Source organism: Aegilops tauschii, chromosome 2 (genome assembly GCF_002575655.3).
Source record: "Aegilops tauschii subsp. strangulata cultivar AL8/78 chromosome 2, Aet v6.0, whole genome shotgun sequence".
NCBI lineage: Eukaryota > Viridiplantae > Streptophyta > Magnoliopsida > Poales > Poaceae > Aegilops > Aegilops tauschii.
The window spans coordinates 299,695,306-299,717,532 of record NC_053036.3 but is presented as its reverse complement, the minus strand read 5'-3'; positions in this window follow the sequence as shown (position 1 = coordinate 299,717,532).

The following is a 22,227-nucleotide window of genomic DNA, read 5'->3' as shown; positions in this document are numbered from 1 at the left end:
GCTTGCTGCCTCTTGAGCATGCATTGGTTTTCCCTTAAAGAGGAAAGGGTGATGCAGCAAAGTAGCGTAAGTATTTCCCTCGGTTTTTGAGAACCAAGGTATAGATCCAGTAGGAGACTACACGCAAGTCGCCTAGTACCTGCACAAACAACCAAGGACCTTGCAACAAAAGCGATAAAGGGGTTGTCAATCCCTTCACGGCCACTTGTAAAAGTGAGATTTGATAAAGATAATAAGATAAATATTTTTGGTATTTTTGTTGTATAGATTGCAAAATAAATGGCGACAGAAATTGGCAAATTTATGGGAAACTAATATGATGTAAAATAGACCCAGGGGCCATAGGTTTCACTAGTGGCTTCTCTCAAGATAGCATATATTACGGTGGGTGAACAAATTACTGCCGAGCAATTGATAGAAAAGCGCATAGTTATGAGAATATCTAGGCATGATCATGAATATAGGCATCACGTCCGTGTCAAGTAGACCGAAAGGATACTGCATCTACTACTATTACTCCACACATCGACCGCTATCCAGCATGCATCTAGAGTATTAAGTTCATAAGAACAGAGTAACGCATTAGGCAAGATGACATGATGTAGAGGGATAAACTCAAGCAATATGATATAAACCCCATCTTTTTATCCTCAATGGCAACAATACAATACGTGCCTTGATGCCCCTACTGTCACTGGGAAAGGACACCGCAAGATTGAACCCAAAGCTAAGCACTTCTCCCATTGCAAGAAAGATCAATCTAGTAGGCCAAACTAAACCGATAATTCGAAGAGACTTGCAAAGATATCAAATCATGCATATAAGAATTCATAGAAGAACAAAATATTGTTCATAGATAATCTTGATCATAAACCCACAATTCATCGGATCTCGGCAAACACACCGCAAAAAGTATTACATTGAATAGTTCTCCAAGAACATCAAGGAGAACTTTGTATTGAGAACCAAAGAGAGAGAAGAAGCCATCTAGCTAATAACTATGGCCCGAAGGTCTGTGGTAAACTACTCACACATCATCGGAGAGGCTATGGTGTTGATGTAGAAGCCCTCCGTGATCGAATCCCCCTTCGGCAGATCGCCGAAAAAGGCCCCAAGATGGGATCTCACGGGTACAGAAGGTTGCGGCGGTGGAAAAGTGGTTTCGTGTCTCTCCTGGATGTTTTTAGGGTACAAGGGTATATATAGGCGAAAGAAGTGCGTCGGTGGAGCTACGAGGGGCCCACGAGGGTGGGGGCGCGCCCTCCTGCCTCGTGGCCGGCTCTTTGTGTCTCTGACTTCCACTCCAAGTCTCCTGGATTGCGCTTGTTCCAAGAAAGATCCTCGAGAAGGTTTCGTTCCGTTTGGATTCTGTTTGATATTCCTTTTCTGCGAAACACTGAAATAGGCAAAAAAACAGCAACTGGCACTGGGCCTCCGGTTAATAGGTTAGTCCCAAAAATAATATAGAAGAGCATATTAAAGCCCATTAAACATCCAAAACAGATAATATAATAGCATGGAACGATCAAAAATTATAGATACGTTGGAGACGTATCAGCATCCCCAAGCTTAATTCCTGCTCGTCCTCGAGTAGGTAAATGATAAAAACAGAAATATTTATGTGGAATGCTACCTAACATAATTTTCAATGTAATTTTCTTTATTGTGGCATGAATGTTTAGATCCGAAAGATTCAAGACAAAAGTTTAATATTGACATAAAAATAATAATACTTCAAGCATACTAACCAAGCAATTATGTCCTCTCAAAATAACATAGCCAAAGAAAGCTCATCCCTACAAAATCATATAGTTTGGCCATGCTTCATTTTCGTCACACAAAATGCTCTCATCATGCACAACCCCGATGACAAGCCAAGCAATTGTTTCATACTTTAGCATTCTCAAACTTTTTCAACTTTCACGCAATATATGAGCGCGAGCCATGGACATAGCACTATAGGTGGAATAGAATATGATGATGGAGGTTGTGTGGAGAAGACAAAAAAGGAGAAAGTCTCACATCGACGCGGCTAATCAACGGGCTATGGAGATGCCCATCAATTGATGTCAATGCGAGGAGTAGGGGTTGCCATGCAACAGATGCACTAGAGCTATAAATGTATGAAAGGTCAACAAAAGAAACTAAGTGGATGTGCATCCAACTTGCTTGCTCACGAAGACCTAGGGCATTTTGAGGAAGCCCATCATTGGAATATACAAGCTAAGTTCTATAATGAAAAATTCCCACTAGTATATGAAAGTGACAAAATAAGAGACTCTCTATCATGAAGATCATGGTGCTACTTTGAAGCACAAGTATGGAAAAAGGATAGTAACATTGCCCCTTCTCTCTTTTTCTCTCTTTTTTTGTTTGGGCCTTTTCTTTTTTTTATGGCCTTTTTTCGTACGGAGTCTCATCCCGACTTGTGGAGGAATCATAGTCTCCATCATCCTTTCCTCACATGGGACAATGCTCTAATAATGAAGATCATCACACTTTTATTTACTTACAACTCAATAATTACAACTCAATACTTAGGACAAAATATGACTCTATGTAGATGCCTCCGGCGGTGTAGGTGTACCGGTATGTGCAATGAATCAAGAGTGACATGTATTAAAAATTATGCATGGTGGCCTTGCCACAAATACGATGTCAACTACATGATCATGCAAGGCAATATGACAATGATGAAGTGTGTCATAATAAACGGAACGGTGGAAAGTTGCATGGCAATATATCTCGGAATGGCTATGGGAATGCCATAATAGGTAGGTATGGTGGCTGTTTTGAGGAAGATATAAGGAGGCTTATGTGTGATAGAGCATATTATATCACGGTGTTTGGATGCACCGGTGAAGTTTTCACCAACTCTTGAGGTGAGAAAGGGCAATGCACGGTACCGAAGAGGCTAGCAATGATGGAAGGGTGAGAGTGCGTATAATCCATGGACTCAACATTAGTCATAAAGAACTCACATACTTATTGCAAAAATCTACAAGTCATCGAAACCAAGCACTACATGCATGCTCCTAGGGGGATAGATTGGTAGAAAAAGACCATCGCTCGTCCCCGACCGCCACTCATAAGGAAATCAATCAAAGAACACCTCATGCTTCAAATTTGTCACACAACGGTTACCATACGTGCATGCTACGGGACTTGCAAACCTCAACACAAGTATTTCTCAATTTCACAGTTACTAAACTAGCACGACTCTAATACCACCATCTTTATATCTCAAAACAATTATCAAGTATCAAACTTCTCATAGTGTTTAATGCACTCTATATGAAAGTTTTTATTATACCTATCTTGGATGCCTATCATATTAGGACTAATTTTATAGCCAAAGCAAATTACCATGCTGTTCTAAAAGACTCTCAAAATAATATAAGTGAAGCATGAGAGATCAATAATTTCTATAAAATAAAACCACCACCGTGCTCTAAAAAGATATAAGTGAAGCACTAGAGCAAAATTATCTAGCTCAAAAGATATAAGTGAAGCACATAGAGTATTCTAATAAATTCCGATTCATGTGTGTCTCTACAAAAGGTGTGTACAGCAAGGATGATTATGGTAAACTAAAAATCAAAGACTCAAATCATACAAGACGCTCCAAGAAAAACACATATCATGTGGTGAATAAAAATATAGCCTCGAGTGAAGTTACCGATAGACGAAGACGAAAGAGGGGATGCCTTCCGGGGCATCCCCAAGCTTAGGCTTTTGGTTGTACTTGAATTTTACCTTGGGGTGCCTTGGGCATCCCCAAGCTTAGGCTCTTGCCACTCCTTATTCCAAAATCCATCAAATCTTTACCCAAAAACTTGAAAACTTCACAACACAAAACTTAAACAGAAAATCTCATGAGCTCCGTTGGTATAAGAAAACAAACCACCACTTTAAGGTACTGTAATTAACTCATTCTTTATTTATATTGGTGTTAAACCTACTGTATTCCAACTTCTCTATGGTTCATACCCCCCGATACTAGCCATAGATTCATCAAAATAAGCAATCAACACACGAAAAACAGAATCTGTCAAAAACAGAACAGTCTGTACTACTCTGTATCAAACGAATACTTCTGTAACTCCAAAAATTCTGAAATAAATTGGTGGACGTGAGTAATTTATCTATTAATCATCTGCAAAAAGAATCAACCTAAAATCACTCTCCAGTAAAAAAATGGCAGCTGATCTCGTGAGCGCAGAAGTTTCTGTTTTTTACAGCAAGATTAGAAAGACTTCACACAAGTCTTCCCAAAGGTTCTACTTGGCACAAACACTAATTAAAACATAAAACCACATATAAATAGAGGCTATATGAATTATTTATTACTAAACAAGAACAAAAAGCAAGGAAAAAAATAAAATTGGGTTGCCTCCCAACAAGCGATATCGTTTAACGCCCCTAGCTAGGCATAAAGCAAGAATAGATCTAGGTATTATCATCTTTGGTATGCAATCCATATGTGGCTCTCATAATAGATTCATAAGGTAATTTAATTTTCTTTCTAGGAAAGTGTTCCATGCCTTTCCTTAACAGAAATTAGAATCTAATATTTCCTTCTTTCGTGTCAATAATTGCACCAATCGTTCTAAGGAAAGGTCTACCAAGAATAATAGGACATGTAGGATTGCAATCTATATCAAGAACAATGAAATATATGGGAACATAATTCCTATTTGCAAAAATAAGAACATCATGAATCCTTCCCATAGGTTTCTTAATGGTGGAATCCGCAAGGTGCAAATTTAAAGAACAATCATCAAATTCACGGAAACCTAACACATCACACAAAGTTTTTGGAATCGTGGAAACACTAGCACCCAAATCACATAAAGCATATCATTCATGATCTTTAATCTTAATTTGAATAGTAGGTTCCCACTCATCATAAAGTTTTCTAGGGATAGAAACTTCTAGCTCAAGCTTTTCTTCATAGGATTGTATTAAAGCATCAACGATATGTTTAGTAAAAGCTTTATTTTGATCATAAGCATGAGGATAATTTAACACGGATTGCAACAATGAAATACAATCTATCAAAGAGAAATTATCATAATTAAATTCCTTGAAATCCAAAATAGTGGGTTCATTACTATGTAAAGTTTTGACCTCTTCAATCCCACTTTTATTAATTTTAGCATTAAGATCTAAAAACTCCGAATCATTGGGACGCCTTTTAACTAAAGTTGACTCATCTCCAGTCCCATCTTTATAAAAATTCATATTGGAAAACAAAGATTTAATAGGAGACACATCAATCACTTTTAGATCTTCATCAGTATTATCATAAAAACTAGAAGAACACGCTTTCACAAAGCAATCTTTTTTAGCACGCATCCTAGCGGTTCTTTCTTTACACTCATAAATGGAAATTCTCATGGCTTTGAGAGACTCATTGATATCATGCTTAGGTGGAATAGATCTAAGTTTCAAAGAGTCAACATCAAGAGAAATTGTATCGACGTTCCTAGCCAACTCGTCAATCTTAGGCAATTTTTCTTCAAGCAAAGCGTTGAAATTCTTTTGCGAATTCATAAACTCTTTAACACTAGTCTCAAAATCTGAGGGCGTCTTATTAAAATTTCAATAAGAGTTGTAGTAGGAATTACCATAATTATTAGAGGAATTACTAGGGAACGGCCTAGAATTAAAGTTTCCTCTATACGCGTTGTTACCAAAATTGTTCCTACCAACAAAATTCACATCCATAATTCATTATTATTCTCAATCAAAGTGGACAAAGGCATATCATTAGGATCAGAAGAAACACTCTTATTAGCAAACAATTTCATAAGTTCATCCATCTTTCCACTCAAAACATTAATCTCTTCTATTGCATGAACCTTTTTACTAGTGGATCTTTCAGTATGCCATTGAGAATAATTAACCATAATATTATCTAGGAGTTTAGTAGCTTCTCCTAAAATGATTTCCATAAAAGTGCCTCCCGCGGCCGAATCTAAAAGATTTCTAGAAGCAAAATTCAATCCGGCATAAAAAAATGTATAATCATCCATAGATTCAAACCATGTGTAGGGCAATTACGTATCATTAAGTTCATCCTCTCCCAAGCTTGTGCAACATGCTCATGATCAAGTTGCTTAAAATCATAATATCATTTCTAAGAGAGATGATCTTAGCGGGAGGAAAATACTTAGAGATAAAAGCATCTTTGCACTTATTCCATGAATCAATACTATTTTTAGGCAAAGAAGAGAACCAAGTTTTAGCACGATCTCTAGGCAAAAACGAAAATAGCTTCAATTTAACAATATCATTATCCACATCTTTCTTCTTTTGCATATCGCACAAATCAACAAAGTTGTTTAGATGGGCAGTGGCATCTTCACTAGGAAGGCCAGAAAATTGATCTTTCATGAAAAGGTTCAACAAAGCAGCATTAATTTCACAAGATTCAGCATCGGTGATAGGAGTAATCGGAGTGCTAATAAAATCATTGTTGTTGGTACTTGGTATGTCTTGACTTGAGAGTAGATCTCCCCGGCATCGGCGCCAGAAATCCTTCTTGCTACCTCTTGAGCATGCGTTGGTTTTCCCTTGAAGAGGAAAGGGTGATGCAGCAAAGTAGCGTAAGTATTTCCCTCAGTTTTTGAGAACCAAGGTATCAATCCAGTAGGAGACTACACGCAAGTCGGCTAGTATCTGCACAAACAATCAAGAACCTTGCAACCAACACGATAAAGGGGTTGTCAATCCCTTCACGGCCACTTGCAAAAGTGAGATCTGATAAAGATAATAAGATAAATATTTTTGCTATTTTTGTTGTATAGATTGGAAAATAAAGATTGCAAAATTAACGGCGACAGAAATTGGCAAGTTGACAGGAAACTAATATGATGTAAAATAGACCCGGGGGTCATAGGTTTCACTAGTGGCTTCTCTCAAGATAGCATATATTACGGTGGGTGAACAAACTACTGCCGAGCAATTGATAGAAAAGCGCATAGTTATGAGAATATCTAGGCATGATCATGAATATAGGCATCACGTCCGTGTCAAGTAGACCGAAATGATTCTGCATCTACTACTATTACTCCACACATCGACCGCTATCCAGCATGCATCTAGAGTATTAAGTTCATAAGAACAGAGTAACGCATTAGGCAAAATGACATGATGTAGAGGGATAAACTCAAGCAATATGATATAAACCCCATATTTTTATCCTCGATGGCAACAATACAATACGTGTCTTGCTGCCCCTACTGTCACTGGGAAAGGACACCGCAAGATTGAACCCAAAGCTAAGCACTTCTCCCATTGCAAGAAAGATCAATCTAGTAGGCCAAACTAAACCGATAATTCGAAGAGACTTGCAAAGATATCAAATCATGCATATAAGAATTTAGAGAAGAACCAAATATTGTTCATAGATAATCTTGATCATAAACCCACAATTCATCGGATCTCGGCAAACACACCGTAAAAAGTATTACATCGAATAGATCTCCAAGAACATCGAGGAGAACTTTGTATTGAGAACCAAAGATAGAGAATAAGCCATCTAGCTAATAACTATGGACCCGAAGGTCTGTGGTAAACTACTCACACATCATCGGAGAGGCTATGGTGTTGATGTAGAATCCCTCCATGATCGAATCCCCCTCCAGCAGATCGCCGGAAAAGGCCCCAAGATGGGATCTCACGGGTACAGAAGGTTGCGGCGGTGGAAAAGTGGTTTCGTGGCTCTCCTGGATGTTTTTAGGGTACAAGGGTGTATATAGGCGAAAGAAGTACGTCGGTGGAGCTATGAGGGGCCCATGAGGGTGGGGGGCGCCTACCCCCCATGGGCGCACCCTCCTGCCTTGTGGCTGCCTCGTTGCATCTCTGACTTCCACTCCAGGTCTCCTGGATTGCGTTTGTTCCAAGAAAGATCCTCACGAAGGTTTCGTTCCGTTTGGATTCCGTTTGATAATCCTTTTCCGCGAAACACTGAAATAGGCAAAAAACAGCAACTGGCACTAGTCCTCCGGTTAATAGGTTAGCCCCAAAAATAATATAAAAGAGCATATTAAAGCCCATTAAACATCCAAAACAGATAATATAATAGCATGGAACGATAAAAAAAACTATAGATACGTTGGAGACGTATCATCGCTCCCCGCCAAGGTCGGGCTCTCCGCTGTCTTCGGCGACCCAGCGAGCGCGTGGAGCCTCTTTTGTGGATGGTAGATGAGGGTTTCCGTGTCCTCCTCCACTTCCTCGGCAACAACAAAACAAAAGGTTAGTCGGCAAGGATAATCAAGTATAACGAAGCTATTTACGAAAGGAAAAATATTCCTTACTCTTCTTCAATGAGCATGGACTTCAAGTTGAACTCCATGGGAGGCGAGGGCTCCCTTCCTCTCTTCGGAGGTGGAGGGGCAGAACTCTCCGGCAGCTTTGGTGCCCGGCGTGGCGCCGGGGGCTCCGAGGGAGGCGAGCTCTGTGAAGAACTCGAGCCAGAGTGGAGACTGGAATCAACTTCCACATCCGCCGATTGCTTGGCGGGGGAAGCCTTGATCCGAGCAAGGCGAGGGGATTGGTGGCACGCCACATCAGCCTTGGTGACCTTGGTGGTGTTCTTCTTCACCCTCTTGGCGGCGGGCACTCGATTGGGAGCCGCCGCCCCCCGGTTAGCAACGCGCCTACGCGGGCGTTGGTCCAAATCTGGCTCGGGGGCTTGAGACCCAGCCACGAGCCACTCCGCCTCGAGCTCTGCCACCTCGCTGATCTCCTCCTCCTCCTGGAGCTTCGTTGCCGCTATGGCTAGGGCCTCTAGCCCGGCAAAGTTGTTCACGACAGGAACATCCCCGGCAAGCTCTTCCCCGGCGGCCCCTTCCGTGGCCTGCACCTCGCTGCCACCATGAGAAGAACTCTCATCCTCAGCTTTCCCCTTGCCCTTCCCGGCCTTCGTGGCCCTTGCCATCTCTGGAAGAAGGGCAGCTTTGTCCTCCTCAACCCTCCTTAAGATATACGCCACCTCCACGGAGGAGGTGCGTTTGTACATCCCAGTCTCAACCCTGGTGGCCTTCTCCACCAGGGTGCTGGACCACTGGAGCTCTTCATCGAGGACGGGCAGCCGCTAATCACTTGCCACCCCTTGAGCATTGCACTCCGGCATCCACTTCAGTATCTGGTCCCGGGCTGAGTTAATGTTCAGAGGGATGACGATTGTCGGGAGCTTGAATAGCTCAAAGCGACCAAACAATTGGTCACACAACCAGGCGTGGCCATAAAGTGACAAGTTGTTGGCCAATCCTGGGAGCAACCTCATCCTGTCCCCGACGTTGCCATACAACTAGGCTGGTCTGTCCCTCTCCTGCGGCGGCGAGATGCAACGGAGAAGAAAATATGCCCCCACATGCTCAATGGTTAGCTCGGCAGCCTTCAAACGAGTAATCCTATTGATTGCCTAGCGCAACCTATCTTCAGTGAGGCCATGAGCGCTCCATTCCATGCCGCGTTCAACACATTCCATCCGTGCTTCACAGAACTCAGGGGTTTTCTCATCATGGATCCAACACCAGTCCCCTCTCCACTCATCCCACCTCTCGCGCTGCTTCCCAGGGATATAATCCCGGAGCTTCCTCGCCACCCGCGGCATCCAACAGATGTTCTTGGAGCAGTGACCCTTGTTCTCCACCCCGGAACAAAATAATGCCGAAACAGATCTACATTGGGGGTTGACTCCGATGAAATTCTCACACAGATGAGCAAAAATGGCCATGGTCGCCATTGCATTCGGTGTGAAGTCGAGAAGGTGGAATCCATAGATGGTCATGATCGCCTCGAAGAATTCAGAGAAAGGGGGACAGAGGCCGCAGATAAAATAAGCACAGAAGAATCGGTACGAGTCTGGCGGATCTTCTTTCCCATCCGCCAGAACTTTGGGCGCTCCATGCCCTTTCGGGACATGCCTCCCCCACAGATTCCCGTACCTCGCTTGAAGAATTGGGCCGTCCAGATTCGATGGAAGGAAGATGACATCTCCCCTCCGCTTCCTGTTCAACTCCGCCACCCTCTTGCTCCCCTCGGCGACTAGCTCCTTCGCCGCGGCCATATGCTTCCCTTTCTCTGTGGGTTTCTTCCCCATTTCCGCGGGCGACGATGCGAATGGGGAAGGAGTTCGGTGAGAGGGGCGGTGGCAGACGGAAGAGAGGGAGGAGGAACCGTTGTTTGGCTTGCAGCAAAAGATGATGGAAGGGCGAGGCAAGCGACAAGTGAACCGTGCCACTCCACGTTTTCCTATCTTTAAGGGGAAAGGCATGGGGCGGAGGCGAGACGCTTCAGAAAGTTACCATTTTATCTTAACTGCAACAGTCCCACGACCCCACAATGCGCAGTAATTGCGCGAAGTGGACGTTGGATTTTACTAGTCATCATGGCGAACCGGCATAGGCGGCCTTTCTCTTGCCACGTGTCTATGCATTGTTTGGGGCCTAACCCAATGTGTCGTACTACACGTATGGCTCAGGTACGGGGCTTATGTCGGGGAAAATAAACAGGGGTATATGTTTTCCCCTGACTCGTGCACGGATAGTGGAGCCGCAGGCACGGGAGCAAGATTGCAGCAACAGGCCAGGCCAGAGTACAAGAGACCAAGATCTTTTAAGGACCAACATGCAGGCCAAGAGGACCAAGACCAAGCCAGAGAAGCAAGATACCACCAGGAGAAAAGCCTCCCTTGCCGGGCAGGGGAGCCTGGCGAGGACGGGGTCGCCCCGGAAGAAGACCTCCGAGACGCCCCGGCAGGGCCTGCCGGGACTCGTGGATGCAGAGCCACCTCACCAAACCACTTCACCACGACCCACGTCGTCGATCAGTGCGGTGTCAAGCCGCAGAGTGACTAAGTGGCAGCCATTCGCCACATGGCAGCCTCGTTCTATAGGAGATGCCTACAGACGACACCCATCCTGCGACGTGTCAAGCAAGCAGGCATGAAGCTGGCAAAACATCCCGGCAAGGCTTGTCGGGCAAGCGACGATGTGACATTGAGCGGCGCATTTAATCCGCCCTGTCAGCCTGCAGAGTGAGGCATGATAGCATTGTTTGCTATCTTATCAGTGCATAATGACTACTTTGCCATTGTGGTGACCCCTTAATCTATAAAAGGAGGCCCATGGCAGCCGTAGAAAGGGTTAGAAGGTTGGACACCCACACATTCATACGCGTGTAGCCGTTTTCGCCGTGAGGCAACCCTTCCGGGCAAACGGGTTACGACCACCACCATTCTTTCACCATCAATCCACCAAAGTAGGAGTAGGGTTTTACGCCTCACGGCGGCCCGAACCTGGGTAAAACTGCCCGTGTGATCTCTGCCGTGCTGGCCCACGCTCCTCTGCTCTTTGTGCAACGTGACACCCCCCCTGCCGAACCAGCAAGGGACCCTTGGTCCCATAGGTGGCCGTGGTTTCCCACGACACCCGACTAGTTTTTTCTTCTCTTTGTAGATTTCCTTTCTCTTTTACTTTTTTGGATTGGCTAGCATTTCCCAGGATGTGTTCAGCTAGACCGAGCTACGTTAAGGTTTCCTCGGCATACATCTTAAAATGTACTACCTAGTATTACATGGGGGCTTCTTTCACGAAGCCGATAAATATATCTTTTTGTGCATCTATTTGTTCCTATCGTGTTTGCACCCTTCTAGTATCGTTTCAAAGCCACTATATGCATCAATTTGACTTAAGATTTGGCCAAGCTGGGTTGCCTTGCTCCTATGCTTACCCCTACATTCCCGATTGTTCTTCTAGGGGGTAAAGGGAGTACCTCTATGATTGTTACGTCCGGATCACCCGGGTACGTACCTCAGACGGGTGAAGCCGAAAGCTAGCGTTATTAAGAAAATAATTGATCGTCCACGAGGGAAGTGGAAATAATTGGTGATCATCACCAAAAACCGGGGTTAATTTCCCGAGGTAACCATAACCCGCATAGCACGGGTATCCGGTTACAACGTCTATGGTCAACATGACACCCCAAAGAAAGGAACCCATGGAGGAACTATTTTCTTCGGAAGATGTTTCTTATGTTAAGCAGTAATATAACATGACCCCCGAGCGCGTTTTGTCTGTTTGCACCAAATGGTCGGATTGCCTAGTTCTCTGAAATGATTTCCTGGTGATTCCAGGTCACATAGTAAGAAACACTCCTCGGCCAATGGCGGGGGAGGCAGAAGCCGATGGCCGATTAAGACAACATTTAAAACACGGTTGGAGAATATATGATGTAAAGTACATGCATACATAGAATCAAATACCCAGTTCTTGGTTGAGATCATCTATTATGGCGTCCAGGGTACAGTCCTCCTGAGAAAAACGAGCAACAGGCATCACTTGGTCATGCAACAAGTGCAGTGGCACTTCCTGCCCGTCCGGTCCTATTGGCCCAACTCGAGCTAGATACTCCGGGTCAAGTTTGGTAACGTGGGTCTTAACCATCGCCCATGCCTCCCGCGCTCCTTCTCGACAAGCCGACATCTTCCATAGCTCAAAGCGATGCCGAGCTCCTTAAAAACGGTTAGCCAGCTCGGCCATCCCGTTCGACCATAGCGCCTTAACCTTGCTCTTCATAGCTTTCCAAGCTCGCTCGTGCACAATGGACAATTCCTTTAGCAGGTTCCCTCTGAACGAGATGGCCTCTTCCTCGGGACGCCCGGTAAGGAGACCTAGCAAGAGACGTGGCATGTATCTTACATTTGCATCATACACGTCCTTTACGTAATCACAAGTTAAAATTTCACTCACCGAACATGCCACCTTTCAATCTGTGGTTCTCCTCGTGGGCTTGTGCCAGATGAGTTTTTAAACTATCAATTTCTTCGGCTTGCCACTGGTTTTCCGCCTTAAGCTTGTTCTTTTCCTCATGAATTCGGGTCAGTACCCAGCGGTCGGCTTCGTGGTGTGATTCGGCGTACCTTTGAGATTCTCTGGCTGCGTCCAAATCCTTCTATAGTTGACTTATGGACTCGGCTGCTACAAGGCAATCTTCCATTAGAAAAGGTGCCCCAAGCAATTCTGCATGTTAAATCTTTTACTCGTCGTGGGCTTCCATGGTGAATTTCTTGACCTCCTCCAGTTCGGCCTTCATAGATGCCAACTGTGATCGGCTTAGCTCAAGGTCCTCGGACAATTTTTTGTTTTGTTCCCTCGAGTCCTACACCATGTCACAATAATATGTAGATTCAGACCCTTAACTCGGTCGTCCCGACCAAATTAAGGCTCGGGGGCTACTTGGTTAGGATTTGTGTTCAGTTGTCAAAACCAATCACTTACCTGCAAGTTGGTTGACATAAGGTTGGCGGCTCCCTCAAGTCCTGCTCGGGCGGCTTCGAGATATGCGTCTACTGAATTAAGAGCATTAAACTCTCATTCAGAAAACGCAGGGTGACGTAGTGACTCCTTCCGTCGCCGGTGATTCATCACGCTTTCGACTTCGAAGTTGGTGACTGAGACATCAGAATCCCCTGGAAGTTGGTGAAAGGACCACGATGTCGCCTAGAGGGGGGTGAATAGGCATTTTAAAATCTTTTATGGATTTGGCTATATCCTAATGTGGAAATAAACTAATCGAATACTTTTCAAGCAAAAATCCTAAATATACTAGGCTCACTAAGTGCACCAACAACTTAGGATAAACAAGATGAGAACAACGAGGATATGAGTAAGCACAAGTAAGTCACACAAACTTACTCAATGTATATAACAAGATATGTAAATGAATAATACACACAACCACAAGTAAGCAATACAAGCTTACACAAATTATGTCACAAGATATGGAAATGAATGTTACAAGCTAGCAATTCACACTAGGCACAAGATAGAACAATAGTAGCAAGTATGAATTGCGGACTATAAAGTGTTTGCCTAAATGATCTCTATGATATGGTAACCAACACAATATAATGAGGACAACAAGATATAGTGAATGCAAGGTCAAGAGACCAAAGTAAACCACAAGTAGTGGCTAGGGTTAGAAATAACCGAAGACACGGAGACGAGGATGTATCCCGATGTTCACTTCCTTGGAGGGAAGCTAGTCACCGTTGGAGGGATGGATGTTACCACAAAGGCACACCAACGCCACGAAGGCTCACCCTATTCTCCCCTTGAGATATCACCACGAAGGCGATTCCTAACCACTAGTGGTAGACCTTGAGGCGGCCTCCAAACCTTCACAAACTTTCCGGGGGACAAATCACAAGTTGATTCCTCACCAGAGCACTCCTACAGCCTAGGAGTCTCCAACCTCCAAGAGTAACAAGAACAAAGGGGGAAATGCTCAAGACTTTCTCAAATCACGAATTCCTTTGGTCACAAGAGGGAGAGGGAGTGGATATATCTTTTGATTGGAAAAACTCTCAAGAACTCTCACAAATGCCTCCGGGATCTAGGATTTGGTGTGGAAGAGTGAGAGGGAGCCACTTGTGTTCTTGGGGCGATTTGGGATGAAGTGGTCAACCCTCTACCGGATGGGTAGAGGGATATATATAGTGTTAGTGCAAGTATGGCCGATGGAGTGTAAGTGGATGTGCCGGGCCGGACATCCGGGCCTGGGGCCGGACATCCGGCCGCTGTGAAGTGTGCACACACGAATGCAGAAAAACAGGTTACAGGGCCCGGACATCTGGCCAAACTTGGGGCCCCGGACATCCGGCCAAGTGCCGGACATGCGGCGTATACAAACAACATTTCGGTAAGGTTTCTGGACATCTACAGCGGACATCCGGACCAGGGGCCGGACATCCGGCGATTTCACACAAATCAGACGCCCTCTGGATAGCAGTGGCCGGGGACATCCCGGGAAAAGCCCGGACATCCGGCCAACACAAAAACTGCAGCCGCCCCAAAAGTAAAACATGCATAACTTTCACATCCGGACTCCGATTTTGATGATCTTGGGCTCGTTTTGAAGCTATGGAAAAGCTCCAGGTCCTCACATAGAGAACCTCCCAAGATAAACCAAAATAGAGGGTGCAAAGTATGGAAAGGTAAGATCATATACTTTGGGGAACCTATTTGGCTATGGATTTACTTCGGTAGATGTATAGGCATATTGTATTTGTATTGGATAGGAGTGAAATATGCCTATGTTGGAATATGATGTGAGGAAGTAGAAGTAGAAGATGTTGACTTGAGCAAATCTATCACTAACCCCTTTGATCCCCTCTTAATAGTGCGGGATCCCTATAACTCAAGAAACATAAAAGAGCTATACTACATAGCTATCGAGAATCCATTCTTGAGTGTATATGTTTCTTCGGTGGTCATCTCTCCACAACACTAACGCCAAAGGAACTAATACCTTTGACTCAAGCCTTTCGCTTGAGCTTGATGTTGATGTTCCTTCTTGGCGCAAGTTGAAGGCAAGACATTGGTGAAGTCTTCAAGTAGCTCCCCCATACACAATATGGGAAGCTTTGCTTTATATTCATCTTCACTTGTCCATCATGTGATCATCCACAAGCTTCAAGCATGTAATCCCTCGGGATGGTTATCTTGAACTTGCCCTTATCAACCATGATCACCAACACTTGATGTCATCCTCTCATAGACACTTGAAATCTCTCTCTCGATGCGAGCCCATGAGAATCACCTAACCCACGAGATCTTATGTGGTGCATCATTTGCGCTCGTGTGTTAACCATTTAGAGTTCGATCTTCGAGCTTCATCTTGGTCAACCGATATCTCTACTCCATGTTCAATCTTGACGTCTTGAAGGGTATATTGAATTCTTCACTTGAATAGCTTGCTTGAATACTTGATCAATCATGACTCAACACATGAGTCCACTATGATCATATCTTTGAGACACTCCTAGAATTCATCATTCAAATCCTCCTTTTAAGTTCTTGATCCATTATGGCTCAAACCATAGCCCTAAGCATGGCAACTGTTAAGATACTCCAATGAACTTCATTTTGATCATCTCGATGTAACTGTTGGTTCAAAGGAGTTGTCTTCCATTATTCTTCAATCATTTTACAATGGGACAAACTTCAAATGCATATCTCAATGCAAACATTAGTCCATAAGGATTGTCATTAGTTAATTACCAAAACCACACATGGGGACTACATGTACTTTCAATCTCCCCCATTTGGTAATTGATGACAATCTCAACAAGAGGGTTTATATAATGAATTTTTAAACAAGCATGCAATTTATCTGAGGATAAACTGTATACTTGGGACGGTTGTACTATCATCAAGACACTACACAAGCATTTGATGATAGTACACCCATAGTATATAGAGCAAACTCCCCCACAATACATGCATGTGTGAATGAACTTTTTGAATGTCATTGCATTAATTGGTTGACGTAAACTAGGAGAAGATTTCTCTATATACAATACTCATCCATGCAACAAGAATATATAACAAGGGTAGATATGCATGAGTGACTACAAACACTACAAAAATACTTATCTTAAAACCTCTAAACTTCTCCCCCATTGGCAACAAATGCCAAAATGGATGGAAAAATCTAGAAGACTAATATAGTATGAGTTCCTCCTTGATACGTCTCCAACGTATCTATAATTTTTTATTGTTCCATGTTATATTATATTCTGTTTTGGACATTATTGGGCTTTATTATACACTTTTATATTATTTTTGGGACTAACCTATTAACCGGAGGCCCAGCCCAGAATTGTTGTTTTTTGCCTATTTCAGAGTTTCGCAGAAAAAGAATATCAAACGGAGTCCAAATGGAATGAAACCTTCGGGGACGTGATTTTCGGAACGAACGTGATCCAGAGGACTTGGACCCTACGTCAAGACATCAACCAAGAGGCTATGAGGTAGGGGGCGCGCCTACCCCCCTGGGCGCGCCCTCCACCCTCGTGGGCCCCACGTTGCTCCACCGACGTACTTTTTCCTCCTATATATACCTACGTACCCCCAAACTACCAGATACGGAGCCAAAAACCTAATTCCACCGCCGCAACCTTCTGTACCCGTGAGGTCCCATCTTGGGGCCTGTTCCGGAGCTCCGCCGGAGGGGGCATCGATCACGGAGGGCTTCTACATCAACACCATAGCCTCTCCGATGAAGTGTGAGTAGTTAACCTCAGACCTTCGGGTCCATAGTTATTAGCTAGATGGCTTCTTCTCTCTTTTTGGATCTCAATACAATGTTCTCCCCCTCTCTCGTGGAGATCTATTCGATGTAATCTTCTTTTGTGGTGTGTTTGTTGAGACCAATGAATTGTGGGTTTATGATCAAGTTTATCTATGAACAATATTTGAATCTTCTTTGAATTCTTTTATGTATGATTCGTTATCTTTGCAAGTCTCTTCGAATTATCAGTTTGGTTTGGCCTACTAGATTGATCTTTCTTGCAATGGGAGAAGTGCTTAGCTTTGGGTTCAATCTTGCGGTGTCCTTTCCCAGTGACAGTAGGGGCAGCAAGGCACGTATTGTATTGTTGCCATCGAGGATAACAAGATGGGGTTTATATCATATTGCATGAGTTTATCCCTCTACATCATGTCATCTTGCTTAAAGCGTTACTCTGTTCTTATGAACTTAATACTCTAGATGCATGCTGGATAGCGGTCAATGTGTGGAGTAATAGTAGTAGATGTAGGCAGGAGTCGGTCTACTTGTCTCGGACGTGATGCCTATATACATGATCATACCTAGATATTCTCATAGCTATGCTCAATTCTGTCAATTGCTCAACAGTAATTTGTTCACCCACCATAAATACTTATGCTCTTGAGAGAAGCCACTAGTGAAACCTATGGCCCCCGGGTCTATTTTCCATCATATTAATCTTCCAACACTTAGCTATTTCCATTGCCCTTTTTATTTTGTTTACTTTACTTTGCATCTTTATCATAAAAATACCAAAAATATTATCCTATCATATCTATCAGATGTCAGTCTCGTAAGTGACCGTGTAGGGATTGACAACCCCTTATCGCGTTGGTTGCGAGGATTTATTTGTTTGTGTAGGTGCAATTCCTTATCACCCTTTCCTCTTCAAGGGGAAACCAACGCAGTGCTCAAGAGTTAGCACTCCTTAATGTGTGCGTATCGCGAAAATGTGAGTGAAATCAAATGCACATATTCAATGATGAAAAATTTGAGGAGCTCAACCCATATTTAGGATCTAGAATGCAACAAGATAGTATGATATGAAAATAAGATTAAACATGGGAGGAAAACATTCAAAAGATCCAAAGAACATATTTTGGACAATATAAAATAGGAATATCCAATGTGATCATCATGTCAAGTATGGGTCCAAAATACATCCAAAGCACATGAGTGCGCAAGGATATATGCAATGCATACAAGCACTCACGACACAACCTCTTACCGAAGCCACTATACGAATAAAAGGAACACACAAAGTGGCCAGCAAGGAATAAATGATATCAAGGAAAGATATGAACTTTCTTATGTATAGAAATTTCTAAGTGGCCAATAATAATCATGATATGTGTCCACAAAGAAACCCGTATACACAAAACAAAGGTTGTAATTGATAAGAACATGATATCCACAAGTGAATCCACTATTATACAACTTTGAGCCTAGCATAAGAGCAAGGCACATGGCACAAAGCACATGGCACAAATTGATCTCATTTGCATAACACAAAGTGATGCAAGCAATCAAAAGATCCGACGAGCCAGAAAGATAAAAGAATATTATGATTTGGGCAAAGGAGTGTTCTAAGGAAAATAGAGAAGCTCCCCATGATTTGTGCACTATTTAGAATTTTTTTATTTGGATACAATTGCACAAAATAGGATCATCACTCCCCCAAAATCAATAGGAACACACAACAATTGCAAGCAAACATCGATAAGAAAAGAAGCCTAGCATTTGCAACAAACATATGGTTGAGCAACATGTACATGAGGCAACCTAATAATAGGCACAACCAAAGTGATGTGTGTGAGTCATGTCAAAGCACTTGAGAAGACTATTATAAGGATGAGAATTAAGCATCAACATAGTCTTGAGTAAATGAGATACAAGGTGCAAGACATGTCCTTCCCACTCACACGAAGTTAAGAAAGTCACACACACATCAAGCAAATGGGTTCACAAGCTCACTAATAGCTATCAAAGCCTGTGACAACCCATGATGAAGATAGGAAATAATAGGCTTGTCAAGACAAGCACGAGGACAATAATATTCACCAAACATGAGTGGACTAAGATGCAAAGAGGTAAGACACGCACTCATACAACAAATGCTTCCTCGGAGCCACTAAAGATATAAAAAGAGAATAAGACGGTGGACATGAAAGAATAGGGATATCAACTAGAGATGTAACTTCTCTCATGTGTATAAGATTCTAGGTAGATGATATACACAAAGAAGGATGTACACATGAAATAGTTACTAAAGGAAATAATACGATATCCAAAAGGGAGTCATAAAATATACCAATGAGATCTTTGCTTGAAAGCATAGCACATGGCTCAATATAATCTTATTGTATATTAATGAACTCCAAACACACAACCATCAAAGGCATCACAACTAGCAACAAGAGATCATTGTTGGGATGCTTTGAGAAAGGAAACAAGTATCACAGGAACGAGTCAAGAAATTCATGCCATGGTGCAACCTACACAAGGTTGACCCCATTTCTATAGATATGCATGAAGTAAATACTTGTTATCGAGATAGCATTGGTATGAAGTCGTAGATCAATAAAATGTCCAAGCTTGGTTCTAATTTCCTCATATTGCCACCACCTTCATGAATAAGCCTAGCACCCAATGCTTCTCAAATGTACCTAAAACGTTTTAAGTACAATATGGTCCTCAAACTTATTGGGTCCGAAGTAGTTAGCATAACTACAACACATAGGGTAAAACCACTTAAGCATGTGCATATCGATATGAATTTGAATTTCATGCACATCTTAGCTATTAAGAATTTGATGGATTTACCATATATATATATATATATATATATATATATATATATATATATATATATATATATATATGGGATCAAATAAAGCAAACAAGGCATGCGAATTTACACATAGTAAATATGCATGAACAAGCCTACCAAAATCCAGGGAGATACAAATTGGACAAATGAACGCATAACTGTTAATACTTCCAATAACATCACTAGACATTCATGTTCTCCAAAATGAAACAAATTGACAAATCAACATATGATAGCACACAAAGTTCAACATATGAACCAAGGAAAAACCAATGAGCATATAAGATATGCATTGCACACATACTCATAGGAATATCTCACTCAAGTAGATGTAGAACACTATAAATAATGAGATAGCAAACTCCCATAACTCCATACAAACCAATAAGATGAATTTGAACAACATGGTATTTTGGGCTATCATTCGGTGTAGAAACCAAATAAGTACATGATCATCTATACTAACACAAGCATAACATGAGAGTTTAGAAATAAACACAATGCTTGGATAGTATATTATTAACATTCCAATTAGATAGATCATCATGCAAAGCAACAATTGGAATAACTTTAATCAAACGATTTTCCAAATATGATTTTGAAGATAACCATGGGCAAAACCGCACAAGAATGCCATATGTAAACAAGGCATTGCATGCCACAGAGATATAGGATACTCTCAAATATATTCTAAGTGGCATCCCATAATTGTCAACATTTAACAAGGATTGTGATATGCACCATGCATATCACTCCCCCATAATGTGGTGATCCATTAATATCTCGCAAGAGCCCAATAAGATGCAACTAAAAAGCAATGAAGGCTCGAGACTACACACACAAATATATGACGTGCATTGCAACCTACACATGCTAGATCAAGCATATTAGGAGACACAACATATACAAACACATGCTAGGTACAAAACCTAAACATGCATGGGGCTAGTAACTTTCAATGTAGACAACATAAATACAAGTTACCGCCACGAGGAGCATTGGAATAACAAATATGATGATAATTCACTTGACTTTGTTTGAACCATAATGAATGGTGAGAATCATTTTTCTTCATGAACTAGCCAAGTCTCCAATGCCCTCCACACACCTATTGATCAAGTTTGAGCTCGATGGTCCCCAACCACGTTGGGTCCTAAGAAGTTAGTAACAACAGGCTTGGCAACCCAAATGGTCTTATCCACTTTCAAACCACTTTGGGCACCAACATACTTGGCAAACATATTGCCATAAATATCCTTCCTAAGTGAATAATGATCATTGATAATTGGAGGCTTAGAGATATTACCGTTGGGGCATGATGAAGCTATGTGTCCCTTCTTACAGCAAATATAGCAACATGTGCTCCCCTTTATCTTCTTCTTTACCTTTTCAACTTGGAGAACATTATCTTGGTTAGGCATGGGAAGAGGCCTTTCATTATCTTGAAATTGAACTTGAGGCCACTTCCCTTGATGCTTCACACTTGAAGCCTTCTTATTCAATGGACAAGATCTCACATGGTGTCCAACATTCTTGCACTTGAAGCAAGTAATGTTGGCCGAACTCTTGACTTGATCTTGTCCCTTCTTCTTGTTCTTGGACTTCTTCTTATTGGAGATGAAATCAAGTCCTATTTTGTCTTGAGGGTCCTTTTGCACACTCAATATATTACCACAACATTTTTCCAAGTCTTTCTTCAAACTAGTGACTTGGGCCTTGAGCTCTTTATTTTCCTCAACAAGGTTAGTATTAACAAAAGAACTAGAGGAAGTAGACGCTTCATTGTTAGAGCAACAAGGCATGGTGAGCAATTCATCACAAGATGTACCAATATCATGTAGATAGGAATTGCAAGGACTAGCACATGGCAATAAGGCATTTCGAGTAGAAGATGTGCTAATATCCACATGAGACTCACATGATTTTACCTTGGTGACCATAGCCTTATGAGCTAACTTTAACCCATCATGAGAGATTAGAAGATCCTCATGAGTGCTTGGAGCTTTTTATGACTTTCTTCCATTTTCCCATAATTGCTAGTTAGCAAATCAAGCTGAGTCCTTAGCTCAACATTTTCTTTCAATATCGATGCTTCACACAAGATATAGTTAGTAGCACAAGAATCATTATCAGTATGAGAGGAGCATGTAGAAACTAAAGACTCCTCATGAGTAGCTTGGAGTTCTTCATGAGACTTAGAGAGTTTGGTGAGCACTCCTTTGACATTCCTATAGTCAAGGTCAAGGTGCTCAAAACCCTCTTTAAGT